The 13,027-nt window shown below is 42.8% G+C and overlaps 1 protein-coding gene and 1 pseudogene across 2 annotated transcripts in view; one reads left to right on the forward strand and one right to left on the reverse strand.

Annotated features, from left to right (window-relative positions):
• Window positions 1–13,027, forward strand: part of ABHD2 (abhydrolase domain containing 2, acylglycerol lipase) — a 113,853-nt gene that overhangs the window by 37,638 nt on the left and 63,188 nt on the right.
• LOC101057864 (high mobility group protein B1-like) lies at window positions 9,430–10,529 on the reverse strand (annotated as a pseudogene).

A 13,027-nucleotide genomic window follows, 5' to 3' on the forward strand; every position in this document is an offset into this window, starting at 1 on the left:
GAGCATTCTTTAAAACAACCAATTCTGGTTTCCAAAAATGTATGACCCTTATACCGCCCTATTCATCATACCTGAGTTTACTCTTCAGGGCCCTACTATGTCTCCAAAAAAGGAGTATATGTCTTCCAAAAGGAAGTATATGCTACAACTGATTCCATCACGTGGTATCAAATTCAGTACATGTGGATGGTAAGTGGACCTTGGCTCCACGTGTAAGGTCCTGTTTTGAGTCACCCCTCTGTGTCACCCCTTCCCAGACTCGATTTCAGAATCCACCTTGGTTCACCATTCATCCTAAACTTTTAGCTTACACCTCATTTGCTTTACAGGACTTACATGGAATCAGATCTACTTTTATACTCCTTCTCAATGTGTGGTTGACTGAAAATTGCTCCACTATCCGGGAGCAGGAAATGGACCTTGTTTTCTAGAAGGTCTCGAATTTCTAAGGATAGCCAACTTTTATCAGCCTCTCATGTTTTACTGACCCTGTGAATTCAGAGGTTGCCAGTTTTGATCTCCACTGTTCTTTTTCTCTGCCTGCTTCTCAGCATGCCCTCCTTCACTATGATAGTACATTTTGTACTACAAAATAGTATATACTTTATGGTAAAATAAAATTAAGACAGTAAACTGACTTGGAAAATATATTCTGGAGGGTAAGTAAGAATTTTTCCTAAACTCTCAGTGCCACTGTCATGCAGTGATGTGGAGAGTGAAGAGCTGACGGCTGTTTACGCTTTTCTTTGTCTGAAGCAACAGTGAGTGAAGTGACTGGCTTTAGAAGCCCAGTCTTCTTCAGCAGCATCAAGAATACTTCCCTGCAAATAGAGTCTGTTTGGGAGCCTGAGCTTTAGGGTCAGAATTTATTAGATGGTGTAATGTTTACTTAAGGAAAGCATTTTCCTGAGTTTATAAGGAAATCTACCCCTCCATGAAATTCTAGAAAGCTATAACTAATACAGAAGGCAGTAGTCCTTGAAGACTTGATTTTATGCATGATTGGATGAGATGCCATTGCTGTTTGCTACCCCATGACTGTCAGTAGTCAGACTGAGAAGTGCCCTCTACCAAGTACCAAGGGCCGGGTACTCCTCAGAGGCCCTCCATCTGCCTGAGGTAGCTGCCTGCAGTGTAGTATCACGGTGAGCCATGGAAATGAGTCAGCCATTGTGGCAGCTTGTGAACCACCCTAACTCTACCTGCTGTCAGTTTCTAATCATAGAGTGAGGGCTCTGGGTCAGTGTGGGTGCATGGCATCAAACCAGATGGCTTAACTTCTGAGGTAGCCATTATAAGAGTCTGTAATCCAAAACATTTGGGAACCCTGCCTGGAGGTCAGTGGTTGATCCAGAACCATCTGTAGCCTCCCAGGAAGGGAGAGATTTGTGAGAAACAGCAGGTTATATGTTTTTCTACCCTTCCACTGAGTACTAATGCCATTGCCATGACCAACCTGACTTTCCTGTGATATGTAGCACCAAATCCTCCTGCTGGCAAGACCCTGAACTGGTGTTTTCAGCCAGATCACAAAAGCTTGAACAGTAATTTCTTACTGATGTAAAGTGAGAAACTCCATAAATGCTTTTTAAAATGTTGACACCTGCCAAGCCACAGCAGTATGGACTTTTCCTTCCTTGGGATTTGAATAAAGGAAGATTCTTCTCAGTGAATATATATATATACATATATATATATGTATATTTTAAAAATTAGTCAATTAGTAATATTTAGTAACCTGCTCTTCCAGTCTGTTCACCGTCTGTACACCATACTCAGCCCCTTCTATATCACACACAATACTTTTTCTCACATTTCCACCTTCTCTGTCTGTGAGAATCCTCAGGCCTTCTCAAATCGTAGCTCTTCTAGTAGCTCCTGACTTTTACCTGTCTCTGTCTCATTGGCTCTTACCTAAGGACAGGGATGGAAACAATAACTTTCCACATATGTATCTCTCATCACACCTCAAGTGTATTCTGAGAGGCTTAAGGACAGAGACTGTCTTAAAAATTTTCTGTCTTCCCTGTGGTTGCTGCTTCTTGTAGAGTCAGTACACACTAACTTCAGTAGAGTCTTTTGGTAGGAACATGTGATTGACAGAGTGAGTAATTCAGGTAAGTGATAAAGGAATTTAGAGAAAGAGGGGATATTCCTGTGGTGGCTTGACTGATGAGGTCTTCCATAATCCTGAAAGATTAGTTGGCTTTGGATAGATAGGACAATAGGAGAGAAGGCACAGATGTTGGTGTGAGCATGAACCAGTAAAATCAATTATTTAAACAAGCACTCATGGCAGAAAACTGGCTTTGCTGCCCAGGCCAACACTTTTCACCCATCCACCTTTGTCCTTTTGTCCTGTGGGCCTTCCAACCAGTCAGCAGGATAAGAAGGTGGTAGAGGCCTTGCTGCCATTGACACATATCCACGTTGTCAATGCTTTGCCGTCACCACAGCTACTCTATTCTTGTCTCCTAATTCCATGGATCTTCATTTGGCTAGAGTTTGATGGTCTCTCTTGTAACTCCCAAAAATGATCTTGGTGCTGCTTGCATCATGTTTGGCCCTGCCACCCAGTCTGCCCTTTGCTCACTGTGCCCTTTGATTTTGTTTGCTAATGGGTTTTGGGCCCCATCACTGGTCTGGTCTCTATAGTTGCTTCGTGGCCAGCTCCTCGCCAGGTCCCTATGCCACGATCTGGTGAGCTGAGAGCTGTTTGATTGTAGCAGAGAGCCCTAGGGTCTGTGGGGGGGGAGGAAGAGGAGATCAGATCACGAGGAGTCTCAAATTCCCAGAGAGGAAGAGTTTGGGCTTGATCCTGTGAGCACTGGTGGTAGGTGGTTGGAAAGGGAAGGATGGGACAAATTCCAGAGGTCTTCTAAGGTGGAATCAGTGGTATTGGTGGGTAATGGAATGGCCTTGGGCATCAGAGGAAAGGGCTGAATCACAGATTATGCTGAGGTTACTGAGCGGTTGAGAGAATAGAATCCTTGACAGAAATAGGGAAGTCTAATGGGGAAGCTGCTTTCTCAAGGAAAGTTGTTTAGCTTGGGGCTTGTCCACAGGATGTGCACAGGGGTATGTGCAATCGTGGCATTAGAACTTAGGTGGGAGCTCAAGACCAGATGTGTAGATTCCAGATCGGCTGCAGGTAGGGGAGGTTGTGGGGGTGGGCAGAGAGAGACACTAAGGACTGATGGCTGAGGCAGGCTATGGCTAGGGTGGAAGAGACGGAGACAGGCAGTAAGAAAGGTAGGGAGAGAACCAGCAGCCTCCAGTTCCATGGCAGCCAGAGAAGGAAAACATTGAAGAGGGTGTCAGAAACTCAGGAAGAATGAGGGCTGACCAAAGGCCATCTACCTTGGCCAGAAAGGATCAGGGATTTTTGAGAATGTGTTTTCAGGAGTGAGGTGAATAAACAGGTCAGCACAATAGCAACCAAAGAAGTGAGTCAGGAAACAAACACCAGAGAAGGAAGGAGAAAAAATGGAAACTGGAGGAGAAAGCCAAATTGATTGAAGGTTTTTCCCCTAAGATTGAGAGGGTAAATCCAGGGGCCCAAGTGAGAGGGTGAAGTTAGCGAGCTGTTGCCCCCCGGGAATCCAGAGTCCAGGTCAGCAGTGAGACCCACCTGGGCTCAGATGCCAGCCCTGCCCCCTGCTGGCCAGTGGCTTCACCTTGCCGAGCTTCTATTTCCTCATTTGTAAGATGGGTATAATAGCACTTATTTCATAGGTTCAGTATGCTGATTAAAAAAAAAAAGAACAGCATGTAAGATGATTTATAGGATACTTGGCATGTTGTAAGAGTTCAGTAAATATAGCTGCTATTATTGTAGCTATTTTTATTTTAATATTATCAGCTAGATCAGTTGTACAAATAGCAAAAGACATAATGTACACGAAGGTCACACAAGCACACCTGAATGTCAGTAGGACATCAGTGGATAAGTGGGTAAAAGATGTGCCTAGATAAATTCCACATAAGGAAATACATGTAATAAGCACCTCATAATGTTAAGACTTGGTAACAATGAAGCCTTAAAATATGAAATATTATTTGATATTCAGAGGAAAATATGGCAATATTGTCAAAATTATATTAAGTTGGACATCGTATTAGTCAAAGTAAACTAGTTTATACTGTGGTAACTAATTACCTCTAAACCTGCACATCTTAAAGCCACAAATGTTTATTTCTCACTCATGCTACGTGTTTATTTCAATGGGCAGGAGGGCTCTGCTGATTGTCGTCCCACCAGGACCCCAGCTGATGGAGGTGACATCTCAACACCTGCTTCCGTGGTCATCACCGAGCCAGGAAGAGCAATGTCACACCTCAAACACTGGCTCTTACAGGCTGCTACCGGAAATGGCACTTGGTCATTTCCTTTCCCATTTCATTGGTTTGGGTGTCCAAGGGAGATAATACAGTCATGGGTTCTCAGTTTCTGTTTCTGGTTGGGCCGGTAAAGCCCCTTCCTGATCCCTCTTTTTTGCTTATCACTAGAGACAGAAACTACAAACCATGGCTTTAGGCTGCTAAAAGCCTACAAAAGAAACAGAACAATAACAACAAAATAAGGCAGGTTGGACAAGCTTGAGAGCTTGTCCAGCCCATAGCCCACAGACTGCATGTGGCCTGGGACAGCTTTGATTGCAGCCCAACACAAATTCATAAACTTTCTTAAAATATTATGAGATTTTTTGTGTGATTTTCTTTTTCTTTTAGTCCATCAGCTGTCATTAGTGTTAGTGTATTTTATGTGTGGCCCAAGACAATTCTTCCAACGTGGCCCAGGGAAGCCAAAACATGAGACACCCCTGGTTTAAAGCAAGGCTCATGCCCATGCCTAACTTGAGAAGCAGCACACCTGTGTCCAGAGAAGAGGAGAATAATCATGGCCACAGGCAGCAGCCTATGTCACGTGGGCCTCCTTCCTTCTGTCCTTCACTCCATCTCTCCTTCAGTGCCTCTGCTTCACTGCAGGACGTCATCAGCTTTCACTTGGAAGAATGCAATAGCTTTCCCTCCATTCTCTACCCTTTCTAATTGATCTTGCAGGCCACCAAATTATCTTCCTAAAGCACAAATTCATCATGCCATGCCCCTACTTTAAACCAAGTGGCTCCTCACTGTCTGTAGGGCAAGGTCCAGCATCAGCCCTCGCTCCTTCTTCCCTACATTCCTTGTGTTCTAGACACATCAGATCTCTCCACATTTTCTCATACTGCATGTTCTCTCTTGCCTATGTCTTACATTTGCAATGCCTTCTACCTGGAATCCCTTCATACCTCCACACAGCCTCTTTATTTGAGAGAACATAATCACCTTCTTTCTGATGAACGCTTTCTGGACATTTATGGTTCTCTTCTCTGTTGTCTGATAGCATCTGGTGTGGCCTTGGGATCTAGGACCCAGCAGAGAGGTGAAGGGGCAGGATGGGAAGCCCTTCCAGAGGGGAACAGGCACAGGGACTCCTCAGTGGTGTGTCCAAGAAAAAGCAAAACTGGTTTCTGACTATTGAGAGACTCACAGGTCCCCTAGAGTCTGGAGACAAATTGGTGATTGGCACATAGAAAACTAAGCTGATGAGGAAATGATAAAAGTGATAACTTGAGGGAAAATAAAAAATTTCACAAAAAAGAATATAACATATGACTTCTTTGTGGCTAATATTTCCATAATTATAATTTTATAAACACTGAAAATTAATTTAACCATAAGTGTTGCTGTAACAGTGTTGAAAAGAATGGGCGAGGGGAAAATGTATGTCTTAGGAGAGACGTAAGAGAGCTAGCACCCTGCAGAGTAGGAAGTTCAATAGGTGCTATTGAAAACTGAAATTGAAGAACCAGCATAAGCAGGATAAGCATGGCATTAAGAAATAAAGGCAAGTGTGGGATGGTAGGGACAACTAAAGGAGTTAAGAATAGTCATCTCTCAGGGGCAGGAGTCAGGAGACAGATGAGGCATCCTGTTGGACTTTTTAAACAGAAGTTGAAAAACACGAAAAAAAATTCAAGAAAGATGAAAACAAAATATGTAAAGATATTTTGCTGGCATTGTTTATTATAGTAAAAACTGGGAATAGCAGCATCCAACAATGGAGGCAGCAGCAATATAATGCAGGGGAAAGAAAGAGCTGTCGGGTCAGACACACACAGAGTTCAAATGCAGGGTCTGCTGTGCAGTAGACTGTTGGACACTCAGTTTCTGTCTGTAAAGGGGGTCCTAATAATAAGAATCGCTGTAAGGGACAAATTGAATTATGTAACATGCCCATAGAAGGGGCTAAATAAATGTTTGCTCCCTTCCTTGACTATAGCTAATAAACAGGATAGAATTTTATGCAGACATTCAGAACTTAGCATACTAATTATCTATAAAAATAGAGAATAAGTGAAAAAAGCAGAAGACAATTATATATCTCTATCTGAGCACCATTGTTGTAACTATGTAAATACTCTGCTTTCAGATAGATATAGATGAAAAGGAAACAAAAATGAGAATATTTTTGCAAGGCTTGTGAGGATATGGGTGATTTTTAAGCTTCTAATTTCTTATAGCTATTTCAAATTGATATGAAATTAAGAGGACTCTGAATATGCATTTCATCTTTCATAGTTTTGAAAGCCATTATCTTGTTCATTCCTAATAATAAGTATAAGCAGTGATACCAGCACTGTCCTTTGCATTTGTCCTTTATATGTAAAGAGAGATGGACTTTGCTTTAGTAGGAGTTTCTAGAACATGCTTATCTGCATGGTTTGGTGGCGCTCTCTCACTTTGTGGACAAGATGAAGGTCTGGTGCCTAAGCTGGCATTTCTCAAGGATGGAGTTGTTGACCATCTGAGAAAATGTTTTCCTGTGCCCACATGCCGTAGGGGAGGGCTGCCATTTCAACAGGGCTAACCCACAGCCATCAACAGTGGCTTCTATCAGCTTTTTGTAACTGTTCCTCTGACGGAAAGCTCCAGGGCAGCTGCATCATTTCCTTCCTCTTACATTTGTGCTCAAGGCTCACCCTGGTCAAGAAGCCTGGCTGCATTTCCCAGAGGTTCTTTCATCAGCCAATAGAACCTATGACCTTGTACCCTCCGTGTTGCCCTTGCTGTCAGTCGGCTCTTGTTTATCCTTCCATCTTTTCTTTGTGAAATATCACTCAGAGATTCGTCCATAGGAGTGCTGAAAGAGCTTCCTCCATTTATGTCTTGACTGCTTCGTATTCCATAAAAAAATAGTTTGTTTAACCAGTCTCCTAGATAGAGGTTTCCTTTATTTGTAATCTTTTGCTTTCACAATGTTGCATTGAATGCTTCTGTATTTTCATCACGATGCGCACCTGTCAGTGTAGGATAAACTCCTAGAGGTGGAACTACTGGGTCAAAGAGGATGTGCATGGAAAATTTTGTTAGCTGTTGCCCTCAGGCCTCTCCACACCAGCACTGTGAGCACATCTCCCCAAAACCTTGCCAACATCAGGAGTTCTACTTTTTGATATTTGCCAATCTGGTAGGTGAAAAATGTTTTCTCACTGTGGTTTTAATTAGTCTTTCTTTGATTAAAGAGACTGTGTATCTTTTCATATTTTAGAACTCTTTTTATTTCCTTTTCTGTTCACTGCCTGTTGGTGGCCTCTAACCATTTTTCTGATGGTCACTGGTCTTTTTCCTAATCATTTGAGGGAGCTCTTTATGTACTAGGGAAATTAGCCCTTTGTGATATGAATTGCAAATATTTGTTCTCAGTTTGTCATTTGTCTTTTGACTTTGCCCATAGTAGTATTTGCCATGCATAATTTTTTTTTTTTTTTTTTTGAGACAGAGTCTCGCTCTGTCACCCAGGCTGGAGTGCAGTGGCGTGATCTCGGCTCACTGCAAGCTCCGCCTCCTGAGTTCACACCATTCTCCTGCCTCAGCCTCCTGAGTAGCTGGGACTACGGGTGCCCGCCACCACGACCGGCTAATTTTTTTTGTATTTTTAGTAGAGACGGGGTTTCACCATGTTAGCCAGGATGGCCTCGATCTCCTGACCTCGTGATCCGCCCGCCTCAGCCTCCCAGAGTGCTGGGATTACAGGCGTGAGCCACAGCGCCCGGCCGCATAATTTTTTTTAATGTTTGCATAATTAAAATTTTCAATTGTTTCTTTTGTGGCTGCTGGGATTTCTGGTTTCCTTAGAAAGGTCTTCTTCACTGCAAGATTATTTTTAAAAGCCTAGAATTTCTTCTAGCATATGAATGATTTCATTTTTATTTTGAAATGTTTCATCCTTCCAGAATTTATCCTGGTGTGAGGTGTGGCTCCAACATAATTTTTTTCAAGACGGCTACACTTTGTCCAACACTATTAAACAATCCATCTTTACCCCATTATTCAAATGCCACCTTTTTCACCAACTAAATTTCCTGGATGTATTTAGGCATATTTCCAGTCTTTTGTGTTCTATTGATGGTCCTGAACATATACCATCAGCAGATTGCAGCTTTGTACTATGTTTTGCTGTGGGCAGTGGGGCGATGCTCATACCCCAGCACTGCTTGTTTTCATACTTTTCTTGGCTATTATAGCTGGTTCATTTTTCCAAATGAACTTTAGAATACTTGTTTAATTCCACATATAAAAATCTTATTATTTTTATTGTGTATCTCTTAAGTTTATAGGTAATTTAGGGAAAATTGACATGTTTGTGATGCCAGGTTTTCCAATGCAAGTTCATTTATTCAAGTATTTGAGTCCGAAAGAGCATTATAAAGTTTTCTTATCTCCTTTTCTTGATTGTGAACTCCCTGGGAGCAAGAATGGGGTCAAGTTTTGAGTATGGCTTATTAGTAATGATCTATATAATTACTGACAAAAGAAACATAATTTTCATTAAATATTTGTAGAACCTACTTTTTCCTAACATCATTGCTTGCCATTTTGTGAGTTGTTTTCTGCACATCAAAGAAAGGCAAGATGTAGTACAAACGCTGATGTCAAATGTCAGCATTTTAATCCTTAAAGTCATCTCTTGATTGGTGTGTTCTTTATTTTTAATAAAAAATTGTATTTGCTTAGAAGCATTCAGAATGTCAACAAAATGGCTACAACTTTTTCTTTTCTTTTTTTTTTTTTTTGCAATTACAGAGTGGTATTCACTTAACAGAACAACAGTCATTTTATATAAGCTGCATCAGAGACAACTGAAGATGAAAAAACTACCATCCCCATATATAACTAATTTGTGCCATGCACTAACAAGAACCTGCTTTTAATTTCCATGCCAGTTTACAATCCCCATACTGTACTAGGCAAGGTTGGTGGCTATTGAAAATACCACCAGGACAGGGATATCTAAAGACACATTTGGTAGTGTGTTAACTATACAAAAAAAAAAAAAAGACACTGTACAGTTTAAAAACAAATCTTACACAGCCTTACATTTCAGTTTTTTTCTTTAAAAGGAGTGAGTTATGTACAGGTTAAATGCTTTATAGACAAGAAAAAAACTACACTAGAACCAACTTATTCATCATCATCATCATCTTCATCTTCCTCCTCCTCATTCTTATCCTCTTCATCTTCCTCATCTTCCTCCTCTTCCTTCTTTTTCTTGCTTTTTTCAGCCTTGACAACTCCCTTTTTTGCTGCAGCAGGCTTTCCTTTAGCTCGATATGCAGCAACATCCTTTTCTTATTTTTCCTTCAGCTTCGCAGCCTTCTTTTCATAAGGCTGCCTGTCATCTGCAGCAATGTTATTCCACATCTCTCCCAGTTTCTTTGCAACATCATTAGTGGACAGGCCAGGATGTTCTCCTTTGATATTTGGGCCATACTCAGAACAGAACAGAACAGAACAGAACAGGAAGAAGGCCGAAGGAGGCCTCTTGGGTGCATTGGGATCCTTGAACTTTTTTTTTTTTCTTTTGAGATGGAGTTTCCCTTTTGTTGCCCAGGCTGGAGTGCAATGGCGCAATCTCAGCTCACTGCAACCTCTGCCTCCCAGGTTCAAGCGATTCTTTTGCCTCAGCCTCCCTAGTAGCTGGGATTACAGACGCCCGCCACCATGCCTGGCTTTTTTTTTTTTTTTTTTTTTTTTTTTTTAGTAGAGACGGGGTTTCACTGTCTTGGCCAGGCTGGTCTCGAACTCCTGACCTTAGGTGATCTACCCGCCTCAGCCTCCCAAAGTGCTAAGATTACAGGCGTAAGCCACCACACCCAGCCTGAACGTCTTTTTTGTCTCCCCTTTAGGAGAGATACAGGTTTTCGTTTCTCTTTCATAATGGGCCCTGTCTGCCTTTGCCATATCTTCGAATTTTCCTCTCTATTTAGTAGACATGGTCTTCCACCTCTCTGAGCACTTCTTAGAAAACTCTGAGGAGTTGACTGAAGCATCTGGATGTTTGTTCTTATGTGCCTCCCTACAAGTTTGCACAAAAAATGCATATGATGGCATTTTCTCTCTTGGCTTCTTAGGGTCTCCTTTGCCCATATTTAGTTATTTTTCCTCAGCAAGGCACAGAATTGCCCAGTGCCCATCTGGCTCTCACTTGCCCCAGTGCTATCTCTATGGAGCTCATTGTACTGCAATGGCTGTGATATCGGGAGCCAGGTGCAGCCTCCTCACTCTCTCCGCTCTATAACATTGCTCTCCAGCCAGCGCAGCTCCTAGTTGATTCGCGTGTTCTTAAAAGAGCATTCTGTGTAGATAATCCAGGGGCTTCACATTTAGGTATTTGAGTTTTCCTCCACTAGGAATAGTGGCAAATATAATGTGATTTTCCAGCTCTAATCTTCACTCCCCCATAACCCTGGCACAGATTTTGAGGTAGCCTTGGCCTGGGAAGTAGCCAAAAGGCACTGGGTTGGACAAAGAGCAGACCATTGGCATCTATGTGCATGTCCTCAGGAGAGAGGTGACTAGGCAGATGGGGACAAGACACGGGTGCTCTGTGTTCTGAGCATCAGCGTACATCCTGTTTGGTTAGCACAGAGTGAGTCTGGGAACTTTGCACTTAGCACCTTGGCAGCCCAGGTCTGGGAATTGTGGTGCCTTCTCCTAAAGTTAGGTCACTAATCTTTGACTGGCTGTTTGCAGGACCAGTTCTCTAACGGATCCAGGGTTCCAGGGGAACCCTGGAGACTGGAACCCTGGAGCTTCTTAATAAACTGCCTCCCTACTTAAAGCGTGGTGTCAAAACCAGGTTGAAATGCAACGTGAGGAGAGAGGACTGTGCTTTGGTCTGCCTAGGGAGGGTGTGACCAGTTCCGCGTGCTGTTTGTGAACAGGAAGATAGTGGGATCAGATGCATTTAACATGTGGATACAGTTCTGAGGGGTTTTAACTGGTTTTCTTTGAACTTTAGAAAAGCACATTTATTTTTCCTTGGAGCAAAAAAGTAGTTTCTTTTTAAGTGGTTTTATTGTAACTCATGGGGCTGTTCTCCTAACATTCATATTTTATAGTTTGCACGATATGCACAAAGGTCACAGATGTACCAGCCTGGCCCAGTGGCCTCCGTCCTGTATTTAGAAACCAGTTCGGGAACGGAAGAGGATTGCTCTTTTGTTTCCTCAGGCCACTTTTGGTCATTTCAGGCAGAAACAGTCTCTGCATTGGAATTTTCCTGTGCAGATCCTGCAATTCAGGAATAGAGCATTTAGCAACAACAGTGAAAATGTAATGTGTGACAGCTGTGGAGAAGAATTTGCCTCCAGTGAGGGGAAAATGCTGTGATCAAAGTGGATTTCTGATGAGCCTATTAATGGGTGTTTGGGAAGCTGAATATGTTGCTGCCATTTTGAGATGAAAGGCCCAAGGTGTTTGTTCCTGAAGCTAATGAGGAAGCCCTTTCCCAGCCTCAGCCTTACCTCCCCAGTAGGACTGGTGAGATGTGCACACAGGGTCTACTCCACATCTGGCCCTCCTGAAAAGAAGGGCTTCCAGTGGGGGCTGTGTCCTAGTGGAGAAGGGTGAAGCCCAGTGGGATGGGCTCACGAAGGACCTGCTGTTGACCTGCTGGCTTCAGGTCCACCAGGCTAGGGGTAGATAGGCCAGAAAAGAAACCAGAGGTGTCTGTGGTAGGAGCAGCAGGGGCCCTGGCTTCCAGGCCTGTGGAGCAGGGAGGCTCTGGCAGTTCAGGATCTGGAAAAGAACTGACAAAATGTTCTCCTAAACTCTGGCCCTTGCCGGCTTCCTTACCTTCCCTGTGTGCACACACATGCATGCACATGCACATGTGCACACACAGGAAGGCCTGGAACTCAGTTTGCAGACTCGTGGAGCTGCCACAAAGCTTCACTCCCAGTGTTTCCCCCACCACTGATGCTTGTCCTCCTGGGTTTATTCTCACCCATGAAAGTAGGGTAAAAATGTATCCCCAAATCAAACACCTGTCACCTTTCTAGAAGCACTTCCATCCTCTCTTGCTCTCACTGTCATCGCTCTCCTGGATCTTTGGGGAGATATTCAGTATGATTTTGTTAACATTCTGGCCTTATCTTAGAGATAATTAAATGTGAATATTCAAATTAATTAGCCCCCAGATGTATCTTCTGCAGAAAAAAACTCCTCTAACAAGAAGTCAGTTACAGTTGTGAAAAACATGCAAAACGAAAGAAATGTTTTTTTTCAAAGACCTGTGAAGACCACTGTAGAGGAGCTCCAACAAATTCAGTTTTCAATTTGAAGAAACATTATTTAATATAGAACATTTTGACAGTTGATCAGACAGGAGAAAATAGGCACAAAGCTGTTATTTTAACTTCTGGTTGGGGGAGTTGATGAGTCTTGAGTGTGACAAAGTAAGGAACGCTTTGGACTGAATCAGAGACCTGTCCTCTAATCCTAGCTTTTTTTTTTTGCTTTTTTTTTTCCTCATCTTTAAAACAGGGAAGACACCATTGCTCAGAATTGTGAAGATTAAGCTAGAAGGCTGGGCAGGATGGCTCACTTCTATAATTCCAGCACTGTGGGAGGCTGAGGTGGGAGGATTGCTTGAGCCCGGGAGATCAAGACCAGCCCTGGCAACATAGCAAGACCC

Source organism: Pan troglodytes, chromosome 16 (assembly GCF_028858775.2).
Source record: "Pan troglodytes isolate AG18354 chromosome 16, NHGRI_mPanTro3-v2.0_pri, whole genome shotgun sequence".
Lineage (NCBI taxonomy): Eukaryota > Metazoa > Chordata > Mammalia > Primates > Hominidae > Pan > Pan troglodytes.